Below are 13,171 nucleotides of genomic sequence, written 5' to 3'. Positions count from 1 at the left end.
AAAATAAAAGCTATTGGACTGGGCAAGCCTGCTGACAACCTGCGGTGGAACCATTGGGACTGTGTCTAACCAGGGCTGGTCACCCTCACCCTATCTCAATAGCAAAAGACTGCCAGAAATCTGAATGCTGGAGATACTCAGCCAGTCTGGGAGCAGCTGTGGAGAGAGAAACAGAGTTCACATTTCAGGCTCATACTCTTTCATCAGTCCAAGGCCCCAAGCTGTGGAGCGAATGTGTGGCAGGGGGAGGGAGTGATTGTGGGGGCAAGTGGCACAGCGGTTAACACTGCTGCTGCACAGCTCCAGGGACCCGGGTTCGATTCCCAGTTTGGGTCACTGTCTGTGTGGAATTTGCACATTCTCCCCATGTCTGCGTGGGTTTCCTCCGGGCGCTCTGGTTTCCTCCCACAGTCCAAAGACATGCGGGTCAAGTTGATTGGCCATGCTAAATTTCCCTTTAGTGTCGGGGGTCTAGCAGGGTCAATACATGGGGTTATGGGGATAGGGCCTGGGTGGGATTGTTCTCGGCGCAGGCTCGATGGGCCAAAAGGCTTCCTGCACTGTAGAAATTCTGATGGCATTGCAGACAAGGAGGGCTTTCAGTTGCCCATAGGAACCTAAACATCGACTGGAAAATCCCAGTTGGTCTCCTTCAAATTGGCCTTAAGTGGCCGTTCATGAGTTTAATTGAGTCTGTGCCCTGCCGCTTCCCAGTCCCGTCTCCCAGGAGCTTGGCTCAAAATGTCAGATGGAGCCAGGGAACCAGCATGCAGGCTGGCAGCATTATTTCCACTGCCCACCTGAAGTTTAAAGTTTATTTATTAGTCACAAGTAAGGCTTATATTAACACTGCAATGAAGTTACTGTGAAATTCCCCCAATTGCCACTCCGGAGCCTGTTCAGGTCAATGCACCTAACCAGCATATCTTTCGGACTGTGGGAGGAAACTGGATCACCCGGAGGAAACCCATACAGACACGGGGAGAACGTGCAAACTCTGCACAGACAGTGACCCAAGCTGGGAATCGAACCCTTGTCCCTGGCGCTGAGAGGCAGTAGTGTTAACCACTGTGCCACCGTGCCACCCATCTGCCTCTGTTGCGAATCCAGTAACCCCCCCCACTGTCCTCTCCAAACTCACCACATTAACCAAACTCTGGTCATATTTCCTAATCTTCATAACAAGCAGAGATGATTTCTGCCCAGCTAGAGTCCTGGAGGTGAAAGGCTGGGTTTTAACACCACAGCTGTTTCTCAAGACTGAAACTTCACACCGGGCTCCTGTTGTAGATCAGTTCACACCCCACATCCTGGGAAACAGATGAAGAATGTTTGGGGATCTAGACATCATGAAGATTTGTGAACCTCTACAACTCTACAACAATCGGTGGCACAGTGGTTAGCACTGCCGCCTCATAGTGCCAAGGTCCAGGGTTTGATTCCCAGCTTGGGCAACTGTCTGTGTGGAGTTTGAATGTTCTCCCCGTGTCTACATGGGTTTCCTCTGGGTGCTCCGGTTTCCTCCCACAGTCTGAAAGACGTGCTGGTTGGGTGCATTGGCCGTGCTAAATTCTCCCTCAGTGTACCCGAACAAGTGCTGGAGTGTGGCGGCTAGGGGATTTTCATAGTAACTTCATTGCAGTGTTAATGTAAGCCTACTTGTGACTCTAATAAATAAACTTTAAACAATGCTTTCCCCATTCATTCAAACACAAATGTGAACTGTAAGCACTTTCTCCATTGTACTGAGGCTACTGGCTCTATATTGCCCCCTTCTGTCAGTATGTTTAAATGCAAGAATATTGGATCCTAAAGTGTGTCTGCTTCATAGAGTCCAGTATTAGCCGAGGATCCTTGGACACAGCCTCCTGGTCCATCTACAAATCTCCGCCTGACAGGAAAAGAGTGTCAAAGGCTATTTTCAGCTGTTTTCCCGGGATCTCTGCCAAACTTCTTGCGGAATTTCAAGGACAATCTCTGAAATGTTTGTTACTGTTAAAATTATACGACTTGCTATGTTAAATTGGAATTGGTGATATGTTCCTGTTAAAGGTTACATCAGTAAATGAGTACAATGTCATTGCTATTTTAGAGGGGAGACTGGCCTCACACAAGGGACCCGGGTTCAATTCCGGCCTCGAGTCACTGTCTATGTGGAGTTTGTACGTTCTCCCCGTGTCTGCATGGGTTTCCTCCGGATGCTCCGGTTTCCTCCTACATTCCAAAGATGTGCAGGTTAGGTTGATTGGCTATGCTAAATTGACCTTAGTGTCAGGGGGATTAGCAGGGTAAATGTGTGGGGTTACAGGAATAGGGCCTAGGTGGGATTGTGGTCGGTACAGACTTGAAGGGCTGAATGGCCTCCTTCTGTACTGTATGATTCTATGGTGTGACTCCACAGCAATGTGGTTGACTCTCAACTGCCCTTAGCCAACTAGGGTTGGACAATAAAGGCTGGCCAACCAGCGACGCCCTTGTCCCATAAATAAAAAAAAGTTCACAAAGTAAAATTAGAATTAAACTGTCTGAGTAGAAGGCATGGGATATTCCACATGTCCCCTGCACAAGTACGCTCATTAACCTGCCTACTGTGGGTCTTCTACATCAAGAGAGACCCAAACCTACTAAACAAACTGAACGGCAGCAAAATTGATCCAGTAGCGATGGCACAAACATCCAGGCTCAGGGCCCTGCTTATCTTTTTTTTAATTCATTCATGGGATGTGGGCGTCGCTGGCTGGCCAGCATTTATTGCCCATCCCTAGTTGCTCTTGAGAAGGTGGTGGTGAGCTGCCTTCTTGAATCGCTGCAGTCCACGTGCTGTGGGTTTACTTACAATGCCGTTAGGGAGGGAATTCCAGGATTTCGACCCAGAGGTTGTGAAGGAACGGCGATATATTTCCAAGTCAGGACGGTGAGTGGCTTGGAGGGGAACTTGCAGGTGGTGGTGTTCCCATTTATCTGCTGCCCTTGGTCCTTCTAGATGGAAGTGGTCGTGGGTTTAGAAGGTGCTGTCTAAGGATCTTTGGTGAATTGCTGCAGTGCATCTTGTAGATAGTACACACTGCTGCTACTGAGCGTCGGTGGTGGAGGGATTGAATGTTTGTGGATGTGGTGCCAATCAAGTGGGCTGCTTGATCCTGGATGGTGTCAAGCTTCTTGTGCTGTTGGAGCTGCACCCATCCAGGCAAGGGGGGAGTATTCCATCACACTCCTGACTTGTGCCTTGTAGATGGTGGATAGGCTTTGGGGAGTCAGGAGGTGAGTTACTTGCCGCAGTATTCCTACCCTCTGACCTGCTCTTGTCGCCTTAAGAGTCACTCAGCCTCAGCACAGACCTTTACTGTTCCTACATTTCACATTTCCAAGGTCCAAGGTAGGGTGAGTCAAGTGTTGCAATTGCAAATAATACCCAGGGTCAACAGCATTTGTTTCCCAAAAGGCGAGAGGAAAAATAGTTGTGCAAACTTAATATTAAACTGCAATCTAGCAAAGTTTAATACTGAAAAATAGTAGTGGGGGATTATATTTCTGCTAATAACAAGAGTTCTTGGCGTGCATCAGTCAGAGAATAGATGTAAAGTGTAATAATGTAACATGATTTGCAATCACAGGATATGTCACTCAGTTGGAGCCTAAAAGCAGCATATGTTCAAGGCTGAGATAGATTTTTAAGCAGTAAGGGAATCACGGGTTATGGGGATAAGGCGGGAAAGTGGAGTTCATAGAATCATAGAATCCCTACAGTACAGAAAGAGGCCATTCGGCCCATCGAGTCTGCACCGACCACAATCCCATTGAGGATTATATCAGATCAGCCATGACCTCACTGAAAGGTGGAGCAGGCTCAATGGGCCGAATGGCCTTCTTCTGCTCCTACGTCTTTGTGGTCTTGTTAGTATTTTGAAGAATAGCAGTTCCAGCAACAGCACGAGTCATTTAACTCTTCTGAGGTTAGTCAGAGAATCATAGAATCCCTACAGTGCAGAAGGAGGCCATTCAGCTCCTCGAGTCTGCACCATCCACAATCCCACTCAGGCCCTATTTCCGTCACCCCACGTATGTACCCTGCTAATCCCCCTGACAATAAGGGGCAATTGAGCATGGCCAGTCAACCTAACCCGCATACCTTTGGAGTGTGGGAGGAAACCGGAGCACCCGGAGGAAACCCACGCAGACACAGGGAGAACGTGCAGACTCCACACAGTGACCCAAGCTGGGAATCGATCCTGGGTCCGTGGTGCTGTGAGACAGCAGTGCTAACCATTGTGCCACCGTGCCGCCCACCACTGTGCCAATGAATACTCAGTGTTAATGTAATAGTCCCTGTGAATCCTCTCCTAAACCGATATTCCTACAAAACATATAAAATGACAAAGAATCATGAGGCTGTGATTTACGTTCAGGGTTCAGATGATCACATTCCGCTGCCAGATCTTCCTGAACGTATTTCAAGAAATTTGATTTGATAAAACACTAGGTTTTATTATAATCTAATCACTCTGTGCTGTTTATAATTCTATAAATTATCTGAATGCCTGTGAGGAGTTGGAGCAGAGTCGCTTGAGAGGCCTTCTGAATTGGCTATAAGTCTAGGATTTTCCCTCTTCCAGGCTACTACATCATGAACAGAAATAGGGTGAATACATGATAGCCTTTCTCAGCTTGTTCTTCTAGATGGACTACAGCGGCATGGTGGCACTGCTGCCTCACAGCAAGGATCCGGGTTCGATTCCCGGCTTGGGTGATTGTCTGTGTGGAGTTTGCATGTTCTCCCCATGTCTGCGCAGGTTTCCTCCGGGTGCTCTGGTGCTCACACAGTCCGAAAGACGCGCTGGTTAGGTGCATGGACCATGCTAAATTCTCCCTTGGTGTACCCAAACAGGCACCGGAGTGTGATGACTAGGGGATTTTCACAGTAACTCCATTGCAGTGTTAATGTAAGCCTACTTGTGACACTAATAAGTAAACTTAAAAAAATATATAAATCAACTTTTGCAGATTCTAAATCTAATATTAAACCATTAAGCTGGTATTCCACAACACCTCAGCTCTCCTTTGTTTCAAACAGGTCTTGCTGAGATCAGTCTATACAAATATATTAGAAATCTAAGTCCATTTAAAAAAAGAATCACCTATCCTCTTTTAAAACAAGATTAATAAAGGGTCTTTTCTTCACTTTGGTACAAGGCTACTGGTGTGTTTAATTTTGATGTTAGTTAGCAGTGTTCAAAATCATGAGGAGGTGTTGACGACGTAGATAGAAATTGTTCCCTTAGCCAAGAGCCAGAGGACACACGTTTAAGAAGATCGGCAAAAGAAGAGAAGACGACATGAAATTTCATTTTTAATCGGCAGCATTTGTTTGGGAATGCGCAGCCTGAGAGGTTGGGGAACGCAATGAGAATTATGGCCTTCAAAAGCAAAGCCTGAAGATAAAAGGAAAACGTGTGGGGGTACAGGAAAAGGGCAGGGGCGTGGCACTAGCTGGATTGCTTTTTGCAGAGAGCCCATGTCGACTCGATGGGCTGAATGGCCTCCTTTTGTGCTGTAACCATTCTGGAATTCTCTGTAGCCTTTACCATCCCAGGTTACATTTTTTTTAAATTTATGATTTGATTTGATTTATTATTGTCACATGTAGTAGTATACAGTGAAAAGTATTGTTTCTTGCGCGCTGTACAGACAGAGCATACCGTTCATAGAGAAGGAAAGGAGAGAGTGCAGAATGTAGTGTTACAGTCAAAGCTAGGGTGTAGAGAAAGATCAACTTAATGCAAGGTAGGTCCATTCAAAAGTCTGATGGCAGCGGGGAAGAAGCTGTTCTTGAGTCGGTTGGTACGCGTCCTCAGACTTTTGTATTTTTTTCCCCGACGGAAGAAGGTGGAAGAGAGAATGTCCGGGCTGCGTGGGGTCCTTAATTCTGCTGGCTGAGTTCTCCCCATGCCATGTATTTAATTACATTAAAATACTTACATTGTATTCTGTAGAAAATAAAATCTTGAAGGTTGCTTTGTTTCTTCTTGAACCAATTTTGTCCGTCAGACACATCAATGTGTCCTCACACTAAACGCTACTAACTATCTAGAAAGCAGATGGTGTACTGTTCAGTATAACCCTGCCATTGGCAGAGTCAAGGATAATAGAAAATAGGTTAAGCAAAGAATTAGCACCATATCACGCTGTACATGAGTTCATTTAAATGCAGAAAACATTGACTGGAAGATACAGGCAGTGGGTTCCGGAGAATAAAAGTTTGATTCATATCAGGTGAGAGTTGCACCGTCCACATTCACAACTGTTCTGTCGCTGACTTCGAAAGAGTTTCTTAGCTGAGGCTGCTAGGGCAGCAGTGGAGTCCATACAATTGGGTATCAACATCTGGGGGGTGGATTGATGGGGGAAGAGAGGAAGATGGGGGTAAGTGAGGCAAGGGGAGGAAGAGAGCATAACGGGGAATGAGTCATAAAATTTTACAGCACAGAAACAGGCCCTTCGGCCCATCGCGCTGCATGCAGGATGGTCTTATTATAAATAAGGAGTGAGAAAGTTGAATCAGGTAAATTTGCCAATGTGACAGAATAATCAAGTGGTATTATTAAAGGTATAGGGAATCATAGAATCCCTACAGTGCAGAAGGAGGCTATTTGGCCCATCGAGTCTGCACCAACAACAATCTCACCCAAGCTGTATTCCCGTAACCCCACATATTTACCCTGCTGATCCCCCTGACACCTCAGGGCAATTTAGCACAGCCAATCAACCTAACCTGCACATCACTGGACTGTGGGAGGAAAACCACGCAAACACAGGGAGAATGTGCAAACTCCACACAGTTACCCAAGGCCGGAATTGAACCCGGGGCCCTGGCGCTGTGAGGCAGCAGTGCTAACCACTGTGCCACTGCACTGCCCATATTCCTAGCACCACGTATTCCTTTAGAGGGGACCTGACCCACTGAAACCAGCTTTAAATCAAAAGTTAGCAAACTAAATTAAGGAACTGGAATCAGGGGAAATTATTGCAAACTGTCTAAGCAGTACCCACCGACCCCAGTCAGCATCCAATGAGCCGCAAGTTTTTGTAAAGCCTTGAAAGGTGGGTGACTTTATTTTGGAAAAGCAACTTCGTCACATACATGATCCCATAGCTGAGCAAGAATCAGGTGAGGAGGTGGGTATTATCTTTAGTGTGATATAACACAGGGCTATAGCACAGTGGCACAGTGGTTGGCACTGCTGCCTCACAACGCCAGGGACCCAGGTTCAATTCCTGGCTTGGGCCACCGTGTGGAGTTTGCACATTCTCCCCGTGTCTGCATGGGTTTCCTCCGGGTGCTCTGGTTTCCTCCCAGTCCAAAAGACGTGCTGGTTAGGTGCATTGGACGTGCTAAATTCTCCCTCAGTGTACCTGAACAGGTGCTGGACTGTGGCGACTAGGGGATTTTCACAGTGATTTAATCGCAGTGTTAATGTAAGCCTAATTGTGACACTAATAAATAAAATTTAATAGCTACTTACACCACCTCCATGACTTTACATAAGTGTAAAGTTTGAATTCAAGCCTAAGTCAAAGCGAGAGCAGAGTAAATTACGGGTGAAATAATTGGGAGGATGATTATTTCAGTATGGCGTGCCCACCTCATGACTTTTAATTGGAAAGTGAAGTGTATGGTCCTTTAAGAGGCTGAGTGTTGCTCCAATTCTAATTATCTTACGAATGCAGGACTCAAGTGCATATCACTGTCTGCTGAGCTGCTTGCCTGCATAATCTCCTCGTAAGAAGCTGTTCATCTTGAGCGTGTCTTGGGGTGGAATTTTATTACTTTCAGTTCATGGTTATGGCCACTTTTATTGGCGGGGAAAAGTCAAAGTGAGGATCTGGACTGCTGGCAAGTTGGAGCTCTGTGTAATGACACTTTCTATAATGGTTCGACGATTTAACACTGCAGCTTCAGCATAAGTGGCTTCATTTGTGGCTTCGGATTAGTGTAATGCCCAAGTTTAGAGACTAACCTTGGCATGGGTGGGGGTCAATTAATGCACTCCACTCTGATAGGACACCGGACAAGTACTTAACTCCAGCGAGGTATCAAAATGGGCGTAGCAAGTGCCCTACATTCCCCGCGACCTCCTGGATACTTAATAAATCTGCCTACTGAAATTTAACTGTTTACACGATACAGAGGTGTAGTCCACACTCTATAAAATGCTTGTAAACTGAAGAATCTGTACTCCAGTCAGGTAGAGGGCGCACAGCATTTATGGCTGGAATGCACAAAGCAGGCCACTCATTGCACTGTACATGCAGCATTAGATCCACTCCTGGCTTGTCCTGCTTGGATCTGCAAAATATAACTCCAGAACTATGCCAATAATTTGTAAAGGTGAGGCCCGAGAGCACTGACATCACTGATTAGCATGCGGCCAATCCTGCAATGATCAGCACTATCACTGCAAGTCCAAGATGTGTGGGTTAGGTTGATTGGCTATGCTTAAAAAAAAAATTTCCCTTAGTGTCCTGAGATGAGTAGGTTAGTGGGATTGGTGGGTAAATATGTAGGGGTATGGGGGTAGGGCCTGGGTGGGATTGTGGTCGGTGCAGACTCGATGGGCCGAATGGCCTCCTTCTGTACTGTAGGGATTCTATGATGACTGCAGCTATTCTAGAAGGTCAATCTCACTTTCTAGCGCTGGGACAATAAATATACATGGAGCAGTGTCAACAACATCCTCAGAGCAAATTACCTGTTCCCTTTCGCTGAAAAGCAGGAATTCTTTACATTGCTGCCTCACCCCCAGGGACCCGGGTTCGATTCCGGCCTTGGGTGAGTGTGTGTGTGCAGTTCCCCCCCCTCCGTGTCTGCCTGGGTTTCCTCTGGATGCTTCAGTTTCCTTCCACAGTCCAAAGCTGTGCACGTTAGGTAGAGTGGCTATGCTAAATTGCCCCTTAGTGTCCAAAGATGTGTAGGTTAGGGGGATTAGCGGGATAACTATGTGGGTTTATGGGGGTAGAGCCTGGATGGGATGCTCTGTCGGAGTTGATGCAGACTCAATGCGCCGAATGGATTCTGTGGAATAACTCTGTGCACAGAGGGTGGTATGAATTTGCACTCTTTACCCCTTTCCCCTGGACTATTTGAACATTCAAGATTGTGACCGATAGGTAGATTGTGATGTTATTAACATCAGGGCTGAAGAAAAAGGAGAATGCCATTGAGTTGCAGATCTTACTGGATGGTAGCATAGGCCCGAGGTGCTGAAGGGGCTGCTTTTGTTCCGAATGTTCCAATCTCCATTGTCAAATAGCACAGGGCACTGACCCAGTCTTCCAGATTGCCCTTCTACCCTGGATGTTACACTTGCCTTGTCGGTTTTAATGCCAGATAATATTGGCGTGGCGTCGCAGGGGCTGGGATGCATCATCAGTCCCAGAATTTATATTTTGCTTTAGTTAAAGTTTCCTTTGATATTTTGTTTCAGTTGCAGTGCTGCACCAGGGGCTGTCAGCCCCCTCATTTGTGTCGAATTTATTGATTTTTGTTCTATTTGACAAGGGGATAAGAGCAAATTACTGCAGGTGCTGGAATCCGAAACAAAAACAGAAAATGCTGGAAAATCTCAGCAGGTCAGACAGCATCTGTGGAGAGAGAAAAACAGCTATAGCAGATGGGACATTTGATTTTAGTTATTGTTTAGTCTGTTCATTTTATTGATCTTTTGTTCTATGGGAAAGAGCATTTAAAATCACAGAATTTACAGTGAGGGTTTTGGGCCAGGTTTACAAGCCACATGTTCTTGGTTCCAGTATTGTTGATGACTGGATACCAATCTAAGGGACAACAAACGCCTGGGTCATTAGAAACACACTGCCAATGAGACGCAGGGCTACAGGTCAGCAGATGTGAGATTAACTGTGAATATCCAAAAGTGCATTACTTCACAGCGAGTTTCATGAGAATGGCATTTCACCCTTAGCCTTCCCATTCTGTTTGATAACTCATATTTCCTCATGGAACTCATCACAGAAGTCTTTTGTAATCAGAAGTGCAAGTTATACCAATCTAATGATGTGATAATGTGGTGTTCACCACAACCAATCAATATCCCTGGCACAAAAGAACAAACCGAGTGTGGAGACTCATTCATCCTGTGTTCAAATTTTTCAGGGAGACTTGAAAACATCAAGTTTTAAATCTTTTGTACTTTGACTCTCTCTTAATTAACTCTTCCTTTCCTTCTATTGGGTGGCACGGTGGTCAGCACTGCGGCCTCACAGCACCAGAGACTGCACGTTCTCCCCGTGTCTGTGTGGGTTTCCTCCGGGTGCTCCGGTTTCCTTCCACAGTTCAAAAGATGTACTGGTTAGGTGTATTGGCCATACTAAATTCTCCCTCAGTGTATCTGAACAGGTGCCGGAGTGTGGCGACTAGGGGATTTTCACAGTAACTTCACTGCAGTGTTAAAGCAAGCCTACTTGTGACACTAATAAAATAAACTTAATGAAACCTACCTTATATTAAGTTGATCTTTCTTTATACCCTAGCTATGACTGTAACACTATATTCTGCACCCTCTCCTTCTCCCCTATGTACTCTGTGAACGGTGTGCTTTGTCTGTATAGTGCGCAAGAAATAATACTTTTCACTGCATACCAATACATGTGACAATAAATCAAATCCATGAAATACCCCATCTAATGCAAATTCTAGCTTAGACTGGAACAATCTCAGAAACGGCATTTCTTTATTCGCACCATTTATGACTTCAAATGAAGTCATAAATGGTGTGGCGCGGTAAATGGTGCGGCACGGTAGCACAGTGGTTAGCACGGCTGCTTCACAGCTCCAGGGACATGGGTTCGATTCCCAGCTTGGGTCACTGTCTGTGTGGAGTTTGCACATTCTCCTCGTGTCTGCGTGGGTTTCCTCCGGGTGCTCCGGTTTCCTCCCACAGTCCAAAGATGTGCGGGTTAGGTTGATTGGCCATGCTAAAATTGCCCCTTAGTGCCCTGGGATGCATAGATTAGAGGGATTAGCGGGTAAAATGTGTAGGGATATGGGGGTAGGGCCTGGGTGGGATCGTGGTCGGTGCAGACTCGATGGGCCGAATGGCCTCTTTCTGTACTGTAGGCTTTCTATGATTTGACAGATATAGTTCTGGTTCCAAATTTGACCATTACTTAAAGAGGCTAATTCATTTCAAGTCTTCCAATAGGTGGCACTCACTACACATCCAGCAGCCCAAGTGCCCTCCCACCTCCTGTGTCTCGTTATCCATTCCGACAGCGCTAGATCCTCCCAGCAAGCAGTCTGTCTTCAGGTATAATTAACTACCTCTTTCATCCTTCCCCGTTTACAAGATTCAAGCCTGCAATTACAGGTGTGATGCAAACTACAGCAGAGGCTCTAGCCATTGAAAGAAATCTTCCAGGAAGATTTATTAAACTAGTAAAACTGCACACGAAAGAGCCAGCCTTGTAGACAAACACATTAACAGGAAAGTTTATTCTACAGTATCAAAGGACTAACAATTCAACAATCCTGGGAAATGAGTTGAGCTTTTCCACAAGCTTAAATGAGCTCGACTATTAATTTATTACACTTCCCTCCGGCTTGAGAATAAATGTTACTGTGTTGAAAAATGAGAACACGGGAAAGTGCTTGGGATCCAATTTGATCCTGACTTTTTCTTACTTAACTGACACAATGGCATTTCCACCTCTCTTTTTTGTAACTGTTAATAGTTTATCATTGTTAAAATATTAAAGCAATCGTCTCAGGGGCAATGTGCCTGCTTGCTGGTTAGCCATCATGTTTATCAAATGCAGTCCCCTTTAGTCAACAGATCAGTCGGTCTGTACATAGAATCCCTACAGTGCAGAAGGAGGCTATTCGGCCCGAGTCCGCACTGACAACAATCCCACCCCCGGCCCTTTCCCCACAACCCCACACATTTACCCCGTTAATCCCTCTAACCTACACATCCCAGGGCACTAAGGAGCAATTTAGCATGGCCAATCAACCTAACCTGCACATCTTTGGACTGTGGGAGGAAACTGGAGCACCCAGAGAGGAAACCCATGCAGACATGGGGGGAATGTGCAAACTCCATACAGTGACCCGAGCCGGGAATCGAAGCCGAGTCCCTGGCACTGTGAGGCAGCAGTGCTAATCACTGTGCCACCCATACTTGTCCTACCATACCTGGCGTGGTTTGCTCCTGTTGAGTGTGTAACTTTGATCTGAAACTTTGTAACTCTGGTTCTCTCCATAGATGCTGCCTGACCTGCCCGAGTGCTTCCAACAAGAAACTCCAATTTTACTTCTTGGCACAAGGTTCCGATGGACTGATCTCCAATTATCATTTTCTGGAACAATCAGAACCTCCTGAGAGTGTAGAAGGTGCAACTTGAAGCTCTCCAGTGGCTGAGTTTCCAACCTCAGCTCAGTCTCTTTGGAGCAGTGCAGAGGGAAGGGAAAATTGGGAAAGTTATTTTCCAGAGTGCTAAAAGGTTGGGAGCGGCTCATGTGGTGGAAGAGAACTCGGCTCCCAGTTTCCTTGCAGGAAATGACTCCCTTTGATGATGAATATTTTTATTTACGATTACCTGCTCCTCATCTTCATTCTCAGGGGACACAAAATTGTTTTGGCAGATAAGGCAAAGGAGAATCCAAAGAGCTTCTACGAATACATAAAGGGCAAAAGAGTAACAAGGGAGAGAGTAGGGCCTTTTAAGGATCAACAAGGTAATCTATGTGCGGATCCACAAGAGGTGGGTGAGACCCTAAATGAATATTTCTCATCAGTATTTACTGTTGAGAAAAGCATGGATGTTAGGGAACTTGGGGAATTAAATATTGATGTCTTGCGGAGTGTACATATTACAGAGGAGAAGGTGCTGGAAGTCTTAAAGCGCATCAAGGTAGATAAATCTGCGGGACCTGATGAGGTATATCCCAGGATGTTGTGGGAGGCTAGGGAGGAAATTGCAGGTCCCCTAGCCGAGATATTTGAATCATCGATAGTCACGGGTGAGGTGCCTGAAGATTGGAGAGTGGCAAATGTTGTGCCTTTGTTTAAAAAAGGCTGTAGGAAAAAGCCTGGGAACTACAGGCCAGTGAGCCTCACATCTGTGGTGGGTAAATTGTTGGAAGGTATTTTGAGAGACA

This window comes from Mustelus asterias, chromosome 12, assembly GCF_964213995.1.
Source record: "Mustelus asterias chromosome 12, sMusAst1.hap1.1, whole genome shotgun sequence".
NCBI classification, from domain to species: domain Eukaryota; kingdom Metazoa; phylum Chordata; class Chondrichthyes; order Carcharhiniformes; family Triakidae; genus Mustelus; species Mustelus asterias.
Note: the sequence above shows the minus strand (reverse complement) of the source record.